A 10,552-nucleotide genomic window follows, 5' to 3' on the forward strand; every position below is an offset into this window, starting at 1 on the left:
GGCGGTTAGTGATAATCCCTCCCTCACAGGGTGTGTGAGTGGGAGGGAGGAATTAGATAAGGCTCTGGGGAAAGCTGTTTTCTATACCCCAGCCCCAGCTGGCCTGCTAATTAGCCTACTGACCTTGGGTGGGCCCCCAATGTCCTCATTTAGAAAACACAGGGGCTGATCTGGGTGAGAGGACAGAACCCCGCCCAGAGCCTCCCCTCACTCCACCTGCCCTCTGCCAGACGCTGCCAGCCACCCCGAACTCCATTCTCAGAGCCTGGGGAGGAATTGGCCATGCACACCCCACACAGCTGCCACTGTGCCCCGTGCCCAGGAAGTCTCAGGGCTGCGTCCCGCGGGCCCCTGCAGTTCCTGGCTCATTTTCAGGGGCAATTAGCCGTGATGTCACAAATCTCAGAGGTGGCCTCAGCAGGCACGTGGCCAAGCCGCCAGGAGGCCCCCAGGCCTGAGGGTCCCCAGCGTCCGTCTGTGGTGGGCGGTGGGCAGCAGCTCCCAGGCGGTCCTGTCTCTACACTTCGCCAGTCCTCCTGCAAAATTGAAATCGGGGTGCAAATGAGTTCTGCCCTGTGCTTTTGTTGGCAACTGTCGGCTCCTTGGAAGCGAGGGGCTTTGTCAGAAGAACAAAGCTGTAGCAGGCCTTCTTGATTTGGGGGGATGCACGCCGGGGAGGGCTGTGGGTGTCAGCCCCTGCCTCTCCGACTCACTGGTTTTGTTTAGGGTTTTTAAATCGTCTGGCTTAAAAGTCACATATGTTTGCGTGTGTGTGTTGGCTGAGAGATTGCCCCCCCTTCTCCTTTTTTGGCCTACATAGCGTTTTCTGGGGAAGCTAATTCCAGGGACTGAACTTTTCAAATCACTGCTTCAACAGCTTTTAAAAATCTGGACCTAGTTACTCCTGTCATCCGTGTGTAAAGATTGAGGGGGGAAATCCCCAGCCCAGAGTGAGCAGCCCCCCAAGGTGCACGGCTGCTGGCAGTACATTGGCAGCGGGCCCAGGGTCAAACCCAGATGTCGAGTGACTCCTGGAGGGAGTGAGGCCCGGGTTGTCTGCTCGGCGCCAAACATCTGGATATTTAGACAACATCTGGGTGGCTGGATTTTTCAGATCCCAGCCTGACATTTAATATTGCAACCATTTCTCCTGCCAGCCCCAGGCCTCTCCTCCCAGCACCGCTGGCCCTTCCCTCGCCACCCCCCTCCCCCCCCCAGCTTGGAAACAGCCTTTCTTCCCAATTCCCCAACGTTTTCCCCACCGGAAATCTGATGGTCTTATGACATCATGGCTGGCTACCGAGCAATGAAGTGCTTGCCACAAAGAAATCCGACAGATTCTCCAATCCCTTCCCCACCTCGCCTCTAGCAACCGGTGTGAAGTCAGGAGCATTTGAGCTTTGCTGAGAAACAGCAACAACAATTAAACATTGCCCCGTGTAAAAACACAGCCTCTGAGGGGCGGCGGGAGAAGGCAAACAGAGCTTTTGGACTGCATCCTCTTTTCATGGCGAGTCTGGCTTTTCTGAAAGTGTCTGTGTGTGAAGGTGGTTCCGTTTCTCTTCTGTTTTGGTGCATCAATTCATTAATAAACAAGGAACTGGGAATCATTTCACTCCATTATTCAAATGAGATGGATTCCCCCCCCCTCCCCTCCTTTCAGGCCAATAAAATTCCCAGGGCAGATGGCTGGTTCATGTCTTCCTAGAATTCTGGGTTGGGTTTTGGGGGTTTGTTTTTTTTTGGTGTTCCCTTGGACCTGACCTCATCTGCAAGTGTTGTATATTTCTGCCCACTGATTTTCCTGGGAGCCCTGGTGACCTAGGTGATAGGGAATTGTATTGCCAAACCCAAGACGCATGGTTCGAATTCACTGGGTGCTGTGAGGGAGAAAGGTGGTCAGTCTCCTCCTAGGTGATTTGCAGCCTTTGAAAACATGCTGGAGGGTCAGCTCTGACTCCATGACAACAAAGTGTTTTGGTTTTGTTTCCTGCTTGTGACCCTGCTCAGAGGTCACACTGAAGCTTGCATGTTGGTCTCCTCCGCTGGGAGCTTTGGGACGGTGGCCGGTGAACCACCAGGCCTGGACTGGGCCTGTGCGTCAGTGGCTGGAAACCTGCTTTGGGTGGTAAACTCAGGAAGGGGGCAGACAGCACAGGGACCTGAGGGCAAGTGCTGAGGCAGACCAGAGTGGGGACTCCAGGGTCTCATGTCCACACAAAAGGGAGGGGACATGGTCACTGCAAAGCCAAGAGGCTTGGATTGAAAGGAGATTCAAATTTCTGTGCATGGTGCCTGCCCAGCCCCCAGCTCACACAGGTGGAGTCTCTGGGGACAGGGCTGGGGATAGTTCTCCGTGTCTGTCAACAGTTGTCGGTGTCTGTCAACAGTTCTCGGTGTCTGGTGTCTTGCCCTGTAAAATGGGTACTATGCTCCCACACTGCCTGCTGGGATTGTTGGGTTGTGCTTCCGTCTCCTTACCTGTCAAATCACCAGTAGGGCCAACACCATCCGGCGGGCTGAGGTGAGGACTGATGGTTTAGGAATGGCACCTGGAATGCAGTAGGTGCTCATCAGGCCTTAGCTGCTGTTATGGAAGGTGGGCTGGTATCTCAAAGTGAGCACTCAAACCAAAGACCAAACCCATCCCGGCTCCCAGCAACCCTGTAGGACAGAGAGGAAGGGCCCCGTCGAGTCCCCAAACCTTTATATAAGCAGACTGCCTCACCTTTCTCCCCTGTGGTGGCTGGAGGGCTCAAACCGACAACCTGTTGATTAGAAAACAAAATGTTTTAGCCACCATTCTGCCTGGGCTCCTGAAGGAGAACATTCAAATCCATGGTTGGAAACTCATGGTGACCGTCTTCTTCATGGGAGCATATAGCCAGTGACCCAGGGAGCTGCAAGTCTCAGCCTCTGGTCTTTGCCGTGTTGCTCCAGGCCCAGGTCATAGTCGGCTCCCAAATGTGGAGACCCGTCCACAGCAGAACAAAACCCTGCCCCATCCTGCATGGTCCTCATCTTGGTCTGCTCGATCCCACTGGGGCACGTGCCGCCCGCCCTGCTCTAGCCCACTGGGGCGTGTCAGTCCATCTCACTGAGGACCTTCCTCTCTTTTGCTGGCCCTCTTCTTTCCCGAGCATAAGTCCTCCATCAGGGACTGCCCTTGCCAATAACCTGCCAGAGGACCCGTGTTTACAGAGTGCTGCTCTGCTCCACAGACTCTCTCTGTACTTGCTTAAGTAGTTCTCAAGGTGAAGTCTGTGGTCTCCCTTTCACTGGAGAGAAAGTCGAGTTTCAGTGAGAGGACGTCACCTGGCTGGAACAATAACCGAGCTGGGCCTGTGAGACTCCCACATCTATGCACATCATCTCTCTGTTCCTAGCCTGCTGCTCCCAGGGATGGAGCACTGGCTCGGCGTCCTGGAGTGGAATCCTAGACGGGAGACGTACAGATCCCACACAACCTGCCTCCACCCGCGTCTCTGCACATTCTGTTCCCCTTGCTCACCATGCCCTTCCAGGCAGGATCCTTCCTGTCCTCACTGCCTCTGAGTTTAAAGGTTACCCTCTCTGTGAAGCAGGACGGTGCAGCAGGCCAGGCGTGAGATCACCAGGCTTGCCACTCCCCATGAACCTGGAGGGGAGGAGGAGGAGAAACAAGGTGCAAGCAGAGGAACCAGCATGGGCAAAGGCAGTGCGTCTGCGAGAGCTGCGTCCGTTTCGAAGGATGCTGCGTGATGAGAGCCGGGAGAGGAGGCCTGGACCAGGCTGCTTGTTCCTGCCTCTGGGGTTTGGCTGAGCGTGCACAGCTCAGCCTGTCCTTTCCCCATCTTTGCCCCTGGAAGCCCCTGCTCAGCGACGTCCCTGTTGATTCCTCCCTGAGCCACATCCCCGCTCCTGCGCTCCTGCGCTGTTCTCGAGGCCCCATGAAAGGACTTAATCCGAGCAGTCTGTGATCTGCACGTGCAGGTATGCGAACAGCCTTCATTAGCTCTGGGTGGCCCTGGAGAACCCCTGACACACATGGGGCTCTTTAGGGGACTGAGAGGGGTTGAGCCTGTAAAGCAGCATGCCACCCTCCTGGAAAGCCATCCAGCTGCGACACGCTTGTGCACCTTGTCACTGTGATTTATGCGTCCCTGGAGGGCAGGGCCTGGTGTCTGGGGCCACCATTAAGGCAGAGAGGGACTTGACAGTCGCTTCTGCAGTAAACAGATGCCCCAGCTGTTGCTCAAAGGTGATTAATAAAGCCAAAAATAACCTGAATAGTTATCATGTTTGGAGTGCTTGTGGGATCCTGGCGGCACCTTGGTTAAAGCACTCAGCTACAACCCTAAAGGTTGGTGGGCTGGACCCATTAGTCCCTCTGTGGAAGAAAGGGGACTACAGTGTGTTCCCATAAACATTAATAGCCTTGGAAACCCCACAGGGCATTTATACTTGGCCCAGAGAGTCACTGTTGTTATTATCATTAGATGCCGTTGAATACAACGCATAGCTACCCTATTCAGTTCAGCAGATCTGAACCCTGTCCTATCCTGGGCCGTCTTCACAGTCTCTGACACACTCCAGCCCGTTGCGGCCATCACTGTGTCAATCCACGTGGTTGAGGGTCTTCCTCTCTTTCATTGATCCACCACCCTTCCGAAGGAGTAGCCTTTCCTAGCAGCATGCTAGGAGATGTGTGAGATGTAGCTTAGTTATCTTTGCCTCCAAGAAGCACTCTGCCTGCACTTTCTCCAAGACATATCTCTGTTCTTTTGGCCGTCCATGGGATATCCAGTACTCTTCTCCAACATCACAGCTCAAAGGAATCAATTTTTCTATCATCTCTACTCATTGTCTGGCTCTCAGCAACATAGCAAGTAACTAAGGCAACCATGGTCTAAATCAGATGCACTTTCGTCCTCAAACTAACATCATTGCTCTTCAATAATTTGGAGAGGTCCCTGACTGCAAACTTTCCCAGTGCAATATGTATCCTGATCTCCTGAATACTGGTACCAAGTATATTGATTGTGGATCCAAGTAAGATGAAGTAGTTGACAGTTTCAACTTTTCTCCATCTACCATGATGTTGTCTATCAGTCAAGTGGTGAGAGAGTTTTTCTTTGATGTTGAGATGCAATCCATATTGAAGGCTGCAGTTTTTATCTTCTGCAGCAAGTACTTCAAGTCACTAGGAGTTGGAATCTACTTGATGACAGTGTACTTGGTTTTAATAGAAAGCCTGCACCATTGGGAAAGTCTGCTGTCAGGGATCTCTCCAGAGTACTAAAGAGCAATGATATCAGTCTGAAGACTAAGGTGTGCCTGATCCAGGCCATGGTCTTCACAATTATGTGTTATGCATCAGAAAGCTGGACAATGACTAGAGATGATAGAAGAATTGATGCCTTTGAGCTGTGGTGCTGGGAAAGAGTATTGAATATACCATGGCCTGCTAGGAGAACAAACAGGTTCATCCTGGAGAGGGTGAAACCTGTCTGCTTCTTGGAGGCAAGGATTCTGAAGCTCTGTTTGGGCATATTGCAGGGAGGAACATCAAGCTCGGGAGGTTGTAGGGACAATGCAAGAAAGGAAGAGATGGATTGACTCAGTGACTAGGGTAATGGGGGTATGTGTGTCAGAAATAATAAGGATTAGCTCAGGACAGAGCAGGGTTCAGAGCTGTTGTGCACAGAGTTGCTATGAGTTGCAAGCAACTTAATAGCACATAAGAACCACCACCACCACCATTGTTGTGTTGTTGTACCGTAAAGTCAGAACTGACTCATAGCTGACCCTCCAGCGGGTTTTCAGAGGCAGTTAATCATGTGAGAAGAGATTCCCATATTAATCTTACATCACCTGGTGATGCATAAATATCAGACCCATTTTGCAGATGGTGTAGTTGAGGCTTTCAGGATCTGAACTTCCTGCCTAAAATGAGTCAAGATTTGCACCTGGGTCTGGCTGGCCTGGCCATGGGGCGTGTTGGTTGGACTCTGTTAACCCCTGCTAGCCTAGGTGGTCTTAATCAAAAGGGCCAAACTTGTTCAGCATTTCTTAAGCTCAAGGAACTGAAGAACAAATTCAAACCTCGAGTTGCTATAATCAAAGATGCTTTAGGCAGAATATGAAATGATCCAGGAAGTATTAAAAGAAGATGGAAAGAATATACTGAGTCACTGTATCTAAAGGAATTGGCAGACACAGAATTACTTCATGAAACAACATATGAGCAAGAGCCTATGGTGGTGAAGGAAGAAGTTCAAGCTGCTTTGAAGGACATGGCAAAAAACAAGGCCCCAGGAATAGATGGTATACTAATTGACATATTTCAGCTAACAGATGCTGCCCTGGATGTGCTCACCAAGTTGTGCCAAGAAATCTGGAGAACAACCACTTGGCCAATTGACTGGAAGAGATCTATATTTGTTCCCATTCCAAAGAAGGGTAAACCAACTGAGTGTGGAAACTACAGAACAATAGCACTGATTTCACATGCAAGCAAGATTCTTCTGAAGATTATCCAAAAACGAGTGGAACAGCACATCAGCAGAGAACTGCCAGAAGTCCAGGCTGGATTTAGAAGGGGTTGTGGTACTAGAGATATTGTAGCTAATGTTAGACGGATCTTAGCTGAAAGCAGGGAATATCAGAGGAATGCCTATCTGTGCTTCATTGATTAAGCAAAGGCATTTGACTGTGTAGATCATAACAAACTGTGGCTGACTCTGAGAAAAATGGGAATCCCAGAACACTTGATCGTTCTAATGTGAAACCTATACTTGGACCAGGAGGCAGTCATCAGAACAGAGCAAGAAGACATTGCATGGTTCAAAATTGGGAAGGGTATACGCCAGGGATGTGTCCTATCTCCATACCTTTTCAACCTGTATGCAGAACAGATTATCCGGGAGGCTGGGCTCTATGAGGAGAATTGTGGGGTCAGGATTGGTGGAAGATCTATCAACAATCTGCATTATGCAGATGATACAACCCTGCTTGCTGAAACTGAGGAGGACCTCAAGCACTTGCTGCAGAGGGTCAAGGACTGCAGCCTACAATATGGATTGAGACTCAAGGTCAAGAAAACAAAGATTCTCACGACTGGGCTGATTGGCAGCATCAGGATGGATGATGAAGAGATTGAGATTGTTCATAGCTTTAGTTTGCTTGGCTCCACACTCAACATTTTTGGCACCAGCAGCCAGGAAATTAAACATCGTATTGCAATGGGAAAGTCTGCTGTTAGGGACCTTTCCAAGTTCTGAAGAGCATTGGTGTCTCTCTTGAGACTAAGGTCCATCTGATACAGGCCATGATCTTTGCTATCACTTGTTATGCATCAGAGAGTTGGACAATGACTAGGGAGGAAAGAAGGAGAATTGATGCATTTGAACTGTGTGGTGCTGGAGTAAAGTATTCAGTATACCATGGAATGCTAAGAAAACAAACAGATTCTTCCTGGAGAGGGTTAAACCAGGCTGCTCCTTGGAGGCAAGGATTCAGAGGCTTTGTCTGACATACTTTGGACATGTTGTAAGGAGGGACAGGTCCTTGGAAAGGGACATCATGCTTGGGAGGGTGGAGGGACGGCGCAGGAGAGGAAGGCCCTCCATGAGGTGGATTGATTCAGTGACTGGGGTAATCGGGGTAGGTGTGTCAGAGACTGCAATTGGCCCAAGACAGAACAGAGTTTAGGGCTGTATGAGTCGCAAGCGACTCGACGGCACATAATAACAATAACAAGATGGTCTAGACAAATTCCCTTCTCTTCTTCTCATCTCCAGACCACTCTCCCGACCTGCGGAGTGAGATGGTGTGGATCTGGGGTCTGTAGTGGTCAGTGCAGGAGTCCCAGGGCCAGTAGCTCGTACTGCAACATGCATACCCTCAGGCACACAAACATAAACCGGAACGCAGAACCATTGCCGTCTGGTTGATGCAGACTCACAGGACTCCTGTCAGAGTAGAATTGCCCCAGGAGGTGTCCACGGCTGTGAATCTTTACAGAAGACCACCTCATTTTCTCCTGCTTATGGCTTCAAACGAATGACTTTAGGTTAGCAATCCAGCACTTTAACTACCGCACCACCATGTCTCCTTCTCATGTACTCATGTTGTGGTTGTTATTGTGTGTCACTGAGCTGGAACCAGTGCGTAGCTGACCCGCTGGGGTTTTCAGAGGCTGTCAGCTGCACAGCAGGAGACTAACCATCTTTCTCCTGAGGAGCAGCTGGTGGATTTGAATTGCCTGCCTTTGAGTTGGCAGAGCCAGGCCTCAACGCTAGGCCACCAGCACTCCCCCATAGGCACATAGTTCCTTATATAGCCTTTCAGCTTCTTTTTTTTTTTTAAATTTGGGAGACTTTTTTCCCTCTCCCTAAACTTGTTGCTCTATTGTACATAGGGTTTTCGAAGGTCTATAATTTCGGAAGTGGATGGCCAATGCTTTCTAGTCTGTCTCAATTTTTAAATATATATAATAATATCTTACAGACAAGCATTCTACAGAAAAGAGCAGATGAAAGACATTTACCAGTTAGAAAAATGTTGCTACCCACCCCGCTACATGTTTGGTTGGGTTTCTTCTTCTTTTTTTAAAATCTACCCTTTACCTACTCCACCACCAACCCTTCCTACCTTTGCCTGCAACATTCAAGACCCGTCTCCCATTGACCAGCCCCTGATGTGATTGATGGCCTAAGTCTCAAGCCATCAGGATGGTTTGTCCTGCAGAGGGTGAAGCCAGAATGCTCCTTGGAGTCAAGGATTCTGAAGCTTCGTCTGAGAGGAACATCATGTTTGGGAGAGTGGAGGGACCATGCAGGAGAGGAAGACCCTCAATGAGATGGATCAATTCTGTGAGTGGGTGGTGGGAATGAGTGTGTTTGAGACAGCGAGGTTGGCACAGGATAGAATGGCATTTAGGGCTCTTGTACATAGGGTCTCTATAAGTCACAAGCGACTCGATGGCACATAACAACAAACAAACAAACTTGTTGCAAGGTGGAATCAGTCCTTGGAGAGGGACGTCATGCTTGGGAGGGCGGAGGGAGAGTGCAGGAGGAGAAGACCCTTGATGAGATGGATTGATTCAGTGACTGGGGTAATGGGGGTAGGTGTATCAGAGACAATAAGGTTGGCACAGGATAGAGCAGGGTTTAGGGCTGGGATACATAGGGTCGCTATGAGTCACAGGCAACTCAATAGCACATAACAACAACAACAAACTGTTTACCCAATTTTTTACCCCAAAGAATTTATTAATGATTTCTTGGATAAACTGGGACCAACTTGAGCCTTGATCATTTCTTTCTGGTCCTGGGCTACAGCTTGACTTGTGATTGGTACAAGGCTTGCAGGGATTGGTCAGTAGACAGTGCAGATGAAGCGACTAGAGACTGGGTATAGCCTACCTTGCAATGGTGGTTTAGTGTAATTGCGCTGCCAACCCAAAGGTAAGCGTGTTCTAATCCACCAGCTGCTCCACAGGAGAAAGACGGGTAATCTCCTCTGTGTGATTTACAGCCTTTGAAAACTGCCTGGAAGGTCAGCTCTGGGTCTGTTCCAATTCAGGGGTACCCCACCGCCACATCCCTGCAAATGGATTGTCCATGGCTTACTGAGAGGGGTGATCCATTTGTGTCCCCCAGTAGGAGAGACCATGTCTTGAAATTGATAAGGAGTCGTTCATGTAAAGCAGAGGAAAAGCAAGAGAGGAAGCCGAGAGAGAGAGAGACAGAGACAGAGACAGAGAGAGAGAGAGAGACAGAGACAGAGAGAGAGAGACAGAGAGAGAGACACACACAGAGAGAGAGAGACACAGAGAGAGAGACAGAGAGAGAGAGACAGACACAGAGAGAGAGACAGAGACAGAGAGAGAGAGACACAGAGAGAGACACACACACAGAGAGAGAGACACAGAGAGAGAGACAGAGAGAGACAGAGAGAGAGAGAGACAGAGAGAGAGAGAGAGACAGAGAGAGAGAGACAGACAGAGAGAGAGAGAGACACAGAGAGAGACACACAGAGAGAGAGAGAGACACAGAGAGAGAGACAGAGAGAGAGAGACACAGAGAGAGAGAGAGAGACAGAGAGAGAGAGAGAGAGACAGACAGAGAGAGAGAGAGAGAGACAGACAGACAGACAGAGAGAGAGACAGAGAGAGAGAGACAGACAGACAGACAGAGAGAGAGACAGAGAGAGAGAGAGACAGACAGACAGACAGACAGAGAGAGACAGAGAGAGACACAGAGAGAGAGAGAGAGACAGACAGACAGACAGACAGAGAGAGAGAGACAGAGACAGAGAGAGAGACAGAGAGAGAGAGAGACAGAGAGAGAGAGACAGAGACAGAGAGAGACACAGAGACAGAGAGAGAGACAGAGAGAGAGACAGAGAGAGAGAGACAGAGAGACAGACAGAGAGAGAAAGAGACAGAGAGAGAGACAGAGACAGAGAGAGAGAGACAGAGAGAGATACGCAAGGACCTTCCCAAGAGAGCTGTGCTGCAGGGCAGCCTGTGTCACTGGAGATGGTGGAAGGCCTGGGGCCCCAG

This window comes from Elephantulus edwardii, unplaced genomic scaffold (genome assembly GCF_000299155.1).
Source record: "Elephantulus edwardii isolate Elephantulus edwardi_28Jun2011 unplaced genomic scaffold, EleEdw1.0 scaffold00086, whole genome shotgun sequence".
In the NCBI taxonomy this organism is placed as follows: Eukaryota; Metazoa; Chordata; class Mammalia; order Macroscelidea; family Macroscelididae; genus Elephantulus; species Elephantulus edwardii.